At 36.8% G+C, this 7,803-nt stretch overlaps 1 pseudogene; it reads right to left on the reverse strand.

Moving 5' to 3' along the window:
• Positions 1-1,093: 1,093 nt before the first annotated feature.
• LOC133753819 (non-histone chromosomal protein HMG-14-like) lies at positions 1,094-1,380 on the reverse strand (annotated as a pseudogene).
• Between the last annotated feature and the right edge of the window lie 6,423 nt (positions 1,381-7,803).

Here is a 7,803-nt window from a genome sequence, read left to right on the forward strand (position 1 = left end):
TACTTGTGCTAAGCACCCTAGGGGATAAAAAATCGAATATGATACAGACCCCGTCTGCAGAGAGCCACATTCCCCCCCTGGCTGTCTTTTTAAAGTTATTTGTAACAGTATTATTTATCGTCAATAATGATATCAACATCAAATTAATCTGGATTTTTTTCTCTTCGACTGAATTAAGAGTCCATGCCAACATCAAAACCTCCTTAACCAAAAATGATTATTTGACTATTAAAAAGCACATACAGAACAAACTTTATTTATTTCTTCCTATGCTTATTCTTTTATTAGATCTATTTGTTTATTTAAATGAACTGTTCATAAATAAGATTTTATTGGTGTTGTGAATCAGTACACAGACATTTCAATTTGTATACAATTCTTAACATATGTACCAAAAATCTAAAAAGCCATGAATTATCATTCTTTACTTTTTAAAGTTATTCCAGTGACTTTCCAGTTTCAAATATAGAGGCAATTCTTCCTTAAGAGGATATCAAGTACCAGTATCTTCAAATGTTGCTGTTACCTAAATCCCACCAATTCACAATTTAATATCATATACAAGACATACTCAGATTTTCAGTCTTTCATTGCATATTAACAAAGTCATTAGGAAAACTGGACTACCACAACCAAAGATGTTACAGAGTGCACATGGTTCTGACAGAACAACAAGGATTGGTTTTCTGTAGGAAACAATTCTACTAAACAACATGGAGGAAGTAATTGAAAATATTCAAGACAGGTTAAATGCAGAATTGTGACTGCAAACTGCCATTGAGTATGCATTGTATTGTAGGATATAAAAACCACCCCACCTATGGAATGTTAAGCTGACACTCAAGACAGTCAAAGCTTTCCATAATTCAATATCTCTATTTTCTTGTGGTACCCAAAAAAGAACAACCAGCAAATGGTTTGACCTCTTAAAAAATCATTTACACTAAACAAAATGGGATGAAGTGGGCTTCCTTCCTTCTCAAAAATGTTTCTAGAGCTACTAAAAACATACATTTACAAAACAGTTGATTAAAATATCCCTTTGGATTATATAAGAAGGGAGCCAGGGACCACTGATAGGACATGGTGTATATCAATCAGCCTTGGCTTCTTTATCTTCTGCTTCATCAGGGGCTGGGCTCTCTTCATTTTCAGTTGCTGTTTCCTGCAGGCAAATCTTTAGCTTCTTGGTTAGCCACCTTGGCATGTTTTCCCTTTGCTCCTCTCTTTCCCTTTGTTTGGACTCTTTTGTCCCACTTATCCTTCCCAGCTGCCTTCTTGGGCTTCATTTCCACTTGCGCAGGAGTACAACCTCACTGATCTCCTCTTGGGCTCTTCCTTCACCACCCTTTTGGCAGAGCTGACCTTCCTCTTGGGCATCCTTGGCAGCAGGGAGGCTGAGTGCCAGGTGCCTGTGGGCAGTGGTGTGCTGAGAGCATTTGTGAGGCTGGGCTGCCTGACTGCTGCCACTCCTCCTGCCACCTGAGCTGCTGGGACTTCAGGCAGAGCCTTAAATGTACTGGAACAGTTGAGTCATACAATGATGAATCTTTCTGATTCTTTTGAATTAATTGACTCAACAAATATTTCTGAGCTCCTGTTGCATGCAAGGTGCTGTCATATGACACTTTGTGGTCTATAGAGCAGATGTTCACATTCCCTCAAACTGCATAAGGGAATTATATACACATTGAGAAAATGTCTACCTGATATTTTGTGACTATATGTCATTAGATCCACTGGTTAAAGAATCAGATTAGATGTTCTGCTTGCTTTTTGAAAGAAATTGAAAAAGTGAAGAGAGTACTTGAAAGATAGATGGGGTGGGTGTTTGGACTAGCCAGTTAAGATGTCTCAGTATCAGAGTACATGAGCTGGATACCTGGCTTTGGCTCCCAATTCATTTCCTGATAATGCAGACTCTGAAAGGCACTGATAATGGCTCAAGTAAGTGGGCTTCTGCCACTCATATGGGAGATCTGAACTGAATTCCTGGCTCCTAGCCTTGGCCTGACCCACTCTCAGTCATTGTTTGCATTTCAGGAGTGACCCAGTGGATGTGGGAGTGCCCCACCCCTTTTTGTCTCTCAAATGAGTAAATGAATTTTTAGAGGATGTATAAATAAGGGACTTTAAGTAGGAGCATGAATTGGTATAACCACTTTCAAATGTTTAGTTAGATCTAAATCTAAACACACATGTACCCTATAAATCAGCAATACAACTACTATTTTGTACACGTCAGAGATGTTACAGGCTTTTTATAACAGCACTATTAAAAATAGCCAGAAAATGCAAACTACTCAGATGCCCATCTATAGTCAAATGATGAAATAAATTGTGGTATAGTCACAAAATTGAATTCTGTGCAGTAATAGAAATGAGTAACTTACAAGTTAATACAACAGCATGAGCGAATATCACAAATACAATGTTCAGCAAAAGAAGCCAGATATAAAATATGTAGTCTGATTATATTCATATGAAATTCTAAGACAGGCAAAACGTACTTATATTATTATAAATCATCATAGTGGTTTCCCCAGGGCAGGAGAGTGATGAGAAGACATCATGAAGGGAGCTGCTGGTGTGCTAAGTTCCTGGTGTTGATTACATGAGCAAATTTAATTTGGGATATTCCTTGAACATCATACTTATGACATGCGTGTTTCTCTATAAGCAAATTGTACTTAAATAAGAACTTTTTAAGACCCCAAAATAACCTTGAAAACCAGTTTGCTGTACTGAGATGTAAATGTTCACTTAATTTCCTCTACCTTTTATTTTTATTACTATTACTATTTTGGTGATAATTATTTAGTTTCATTCTATTTCAAAGTAGCAATAGTATTTTGTACCATATTCATATTGAGGTTATAAAGCCAATTAGGTATTGTAGTTTAATTTGCACTATGTGATTTTATTTTTTAAAATTAAGTTTCCAATTTATTGTTCTAGAATGCAGATGGTTTCGTATATGCAATCTCATTATCAATCAGTGATGTGCAAAACTGTCAAAGTGCAGCAGAATTAGTTGTGAATCTGTAACTTTGACAAATGTCATCTCAGTCCAGTTCCTTGGTAATCCCAGTTATGAATACTGCATCAAGAAATAGTCCTTGAAAAATTAATTAAATTGAGTTATAGAGACAAAAATGAATGTCAAGGGCAGGGAGAAAAAGTTAACAAAAGGGAATAACAAACAGCAGCTTATTGAATTGAAGCAATATCTTGCCATGTAAACAGATAATTAAATGCACAGAAGATACTAAATTGGAAGGTGTTGCCTTGACCAGAAAAAAATGGAGAAATCATTCTTTTTGGACTAGGAAAGGTTAAAGTCAGGGCAGGAAATAAAATTAAGTTCAACCATAGGAAAATAGAAGCTGTTCTGCCTGGAGAAAGTAATCTGAAACACAAATATTCTATAGGAGAGAGAAGTTGGAAAGAACAGTATCTTGAGAGACAGAGAAGCGTAGAAGCATAAAAAAATTAGGCACCAGGACCTGATAGGACTGGAGAGAAAGAATAGTGATCATTTTCAACTTTGAGGAGCCATTTCTTCTCGTTTCCCTCTGAATTACCAAAGTAATTCCTTTCATGGTCAGTAGAAGTTTCGTAAAGCTAAAACACAAAAGGTAGAAATAGAAATCACATGAAAATGGAATACTTTGGGGGAAAGACAATTGTACTTCTCACCTTTGCACTGTTTTTGTGGAAAACCAATGCTACTCTTTAAGAATTATATCCATATAGGCACACTATGTATATATTAGTGTATATGTGTGGATTGGGTTACCTGCTGTACTGTTACAATTAGAACACAATTGATGAGCCTGCTTTAAAAGGTAGGCGAAGAAGGCCAGAGCTGTGTTTTGTTCCTGCTCTACCTTGACCTCTAGCTCATCAAATATAAAATATAGTCTCTGCTACTCCCAACCTATTCCTCCATTTTATACATTTTCTCTCTTGGTTGCTACATTTACTGGAACTGTGCATATTATAAACTGTTCCTGAATGTGTGCTGTATAACCTATAAATAATTCATAGGATGCATTGCATGATCTATTTTATATTAAAAACATTTCATTTGGTGATAGAAATTCCAGTGTTAGCAAGATGTCAATAAAATAAAAGCATGCAAATTTTAAAGAAAAGCACCCCAAATTACTGTGGTTCCAACAGATTTTTGTATTTGCTGAGTCCAGTTCTTCCACATTATTACCAGTTATGTCATTACTTTCTATTCTTCCAATAAATTTATTTTCATTTTTATTATTATTTTTTTTAAACTTTTATTTAATGAATATAAATTTCCAAAGTATAGCTTGTGGGTTACAATGGCTTCCCCCCTCCCATAACTTCCCTCCCGCCCGCAACCCTCCCCCCTCCCGCTCCCTTTCCCCTTCCATTCATGTAAAGATTCATTTTCAATTCTCTTTGTATACAGAAGATCAATTTAGTATATATTAGGTAAAGGTTTCAACATTTTGCCCATATAGCAACATCGAGTGAAAAAACTACCATTGGATTACTAATTATAGCATTAAATAGCAATGTACAGCACATTAAAGACAGAGATCCTACATAATTTTTCATTTTTATTATTTTTAATGAAGATCCCTACTTGTACAGTGTGTATTGAAATTTGAGTATTACCAGTCATCTGGAAAGATTTGTTTGTACCATTGCTAGAAAACCTTGTCTTTGGAAGAATCTCTTAGTCATATTATTTTAACTGAGAAGCAGCAAGATAATTTTGATTTCACATAAGTTAAGATGTGTCTTAATTGGGATTCCTTTAAACAAGTCCTGAGATAAGGAGTTGGGTATACGTAGGATAATTCAGAGTCAATCCCTGGAAGAAAAAATAAGAGTGCATTATTGAAGGAATCACAATTGTGTAGCACTGGACTGCTGGCCCCGCTGGAGATTCCCAGGGAAACACTGTACAACTGATTTCCCCAGAGGATGGGGAGGCTGGTGCATTTATCCAGTTACTTATTGCAGAGGTTTGCTTTGTTTTGTTCTTATCTAAAGAAACAATTTGGGGCCACCATTGTGGTATAGTGGGTTAAGCTACCAATTGTGATACCTACCATATCAGAGCACCAATTGGTGCCCCAGCTGCTTTCCTTCCAATCCAGCTCCCTGCTAACATGGCTTGGAAGGCAGCGGAAGATGGTTGAAGTACCTGAGTCTCTGCCACCAATGTGGGAGACCCAGATGGAGTTCTTGGCTTCTGGCTTTGGCCTGGTTCAGTCATGGCTGTTGCAGCCATTTGGGTAATGAACCAGCAGATGGAAGATTGATTGGTCGATTGATCTGTCTCTCTTTGCCTTTCAAAAAAAGCAATCATTCTGTTAAAAAAAACACCAAGAATTCTAGTGAGGCTCAATAATAGCCATTTACAAAGATAAAATCATGTGTGTTGTCATATACTGATAGTTGTTGGAAGACTGCTAATCAAGATGGTTATTATGGACAGGGCCTAGAATTGACAGTACACTCTCAAACCTGACAGCAAGAATGGTATTCAAGGGCCATGGCAAGTCTGTTATTAGTCATGGTTGTTTGTGGTGGGTGTAAGTTGTTGGATCTGCATTGAAGACTGTGGTGAGAGGCAATGGTTCAATAAACAGATAGTATAATGTGTCAAGGAATCTTGGTGGTCCTTTCAAGATCAAGGCTGAGAGGCAAGTTGATCATTATGAATCAAAAGCCAGAACTTTCTGTTTTAAAGTTATGATCCCTCTGACCAGAAAAGGGGAGCTGTAAGTACATGGGTATTTCAAAAAGTTTGTGGAAAGTGGAATTGTTTTGGTGCAAAGCAATTTAGAAGTCCTGGTGTAGGTTTTTTTTCATAATACGCACTTCCATGATCTTTTTGAAGACCCCCACATATAAGGCAGAGTTTCAAACTCAAAACAGTGTTAGGGGTCTAAGGGGGTTCCTGGAACAAAGGCAGAGAAGCAGCCTTATTCCCTAACCTTTGAGACAGGGCAGAGAATTAAAGCTCATGTACTCTGCAGGAATCTGTGGTCATTGAATTTTGCTTGATGGTGAACTCCATTTGATGTAAGACTGAAGTAACTCAACTACTTCCAAACTCATGCTAAAATTGATCTATGGCAGGTAGGTGCCAATTGGAAGGGCACAGGAGTGAGAGTGGGGAAGATATGAAAGCAGGAAAGTAGCAGAGTCTGACATTTGTCAGCAGAACAGATTCTTGACATTTTTGAAGAACTAAATTTATTCAGTCATCGTATTTCTTCAATTGTTTCCTGGGCACATATATTTCTATAATGTCAGTATAAATAAATAATGCACATAAAGAAAATGCTCATACATTTGTCAATTTCTACTTAAATGGTGGGTTAAACTTTCAAAAATATTTATTCTCCTTCTATGAGTATGTACAGAATACAAAAAGAAGAAAACGTAGTCACAACCTTGTAGAAACTTGCAATATTAATTTATTATATGTATACATATAATACATTTAATGTGTATGCAATTAGCAAATTGTTAAGTGTCCCTAGCATCTGTCATACTGCAGATATTTGATACATATTTACTAAACTTAGAGCTTATAAATAAATCTGGTGTCTCCTAATATAATAAAAACTCTGTACTTTCAGAGTTTGCAATAGAGAGCATCTCCACCTGAAAAGGAAAAGATGGACCTTGTAGCATTGACATTTACTTTTTAAACATTCATCTTCCTGCTGGTGTCTCACTAGTTCCCACTGTCAACATTCTGACCTAAGGAGATGGTGTTCTCCAAAAAGTGAACTCATGGCTCTCCCCAAAATGCTGCAAATTACTCTTGAGAGTAAGATGAAACATGTCATAGCTGCCACTGAGAACAATGTCTGGCACCTAGTAAGTTCTATATAAGTACTTTCTGCATATTAACTCATTTAATTCTCACAAAAACTAATGGAATAGGTACTACTCATTCAGGAAACAGAGGCACAGGATGGTGAAGTTTGTTCATGCTTACCCAGCTGGAAAGTACGAAGCTCAGAATCCCAGCCCAGGCAATGTGACTCCAGAGTCTGTCCTTGTAAGTACTATATACCCTGCTCCAAGACTATTCAGGTGTGTAGATAGCAAAAGGAACTCATCTCTGGGAGCACATTGTTTATACTGTAAGGCTTAGTTATCTTAATTTTTGCTTCTCCTACATGGGCAAGTTGCATCATGTGTCAGGTGCTATCTTTCTCCTTCTCCTCTGGAGTGGCCTGTCCTCTGAGGCCCAGAAGAATTCAAAAAAGTAACAAGATGCACTTATACTTTTTCCTAAGCCCCCCCCCCTTCTTCCAGGACCTGCTCTATCCTACATGACTGATACCAGTGATGTCCATCCTGTATAGGAGACTGTATCTGCTATGCTTTCTACTTAATATATGTGAAAACAGCTGTTAAAACTATAAAAGAACTGTTAGCAAAATAAAATTTTATAATTGGTATATATATATACGTATGTATATATATACACACATGCACACACACACACACACACACATATATATATATATATATATGTATCAAGTGGTATAACTAAAATACACTGCTCTAATATCCCTTTTAGGTGAAAATGGCAAACCTTACTCAGCAAGATGTTTATGGAGTCTGTAATCAGCTATCCAGTCAGTTTGGTAGTTACACACAGAAGCATCCTGAAGAGATGAATATGTAGATTAATTTAATGATGACATAGAGAAGATTGGATTTACTGTTGCCATTCAAGAAAGAATGAGTCATTTTTGTATTTGGGTCAGCTTGATTTATGCTATA

This window comes from Lepus europaeus, chromosome X (assembly GCF_033115175.1).
Source record: "Lepus europaeus isolate LE1 chromosome X, mLepTim1.pri, whole genome shotgun sequence".
Lineage (NCBI taxonomy): Eukaryota > Metazoa > Chordata > Mammalia > Lagomorpha > Leporidae > Lepus > Lepus europaeus.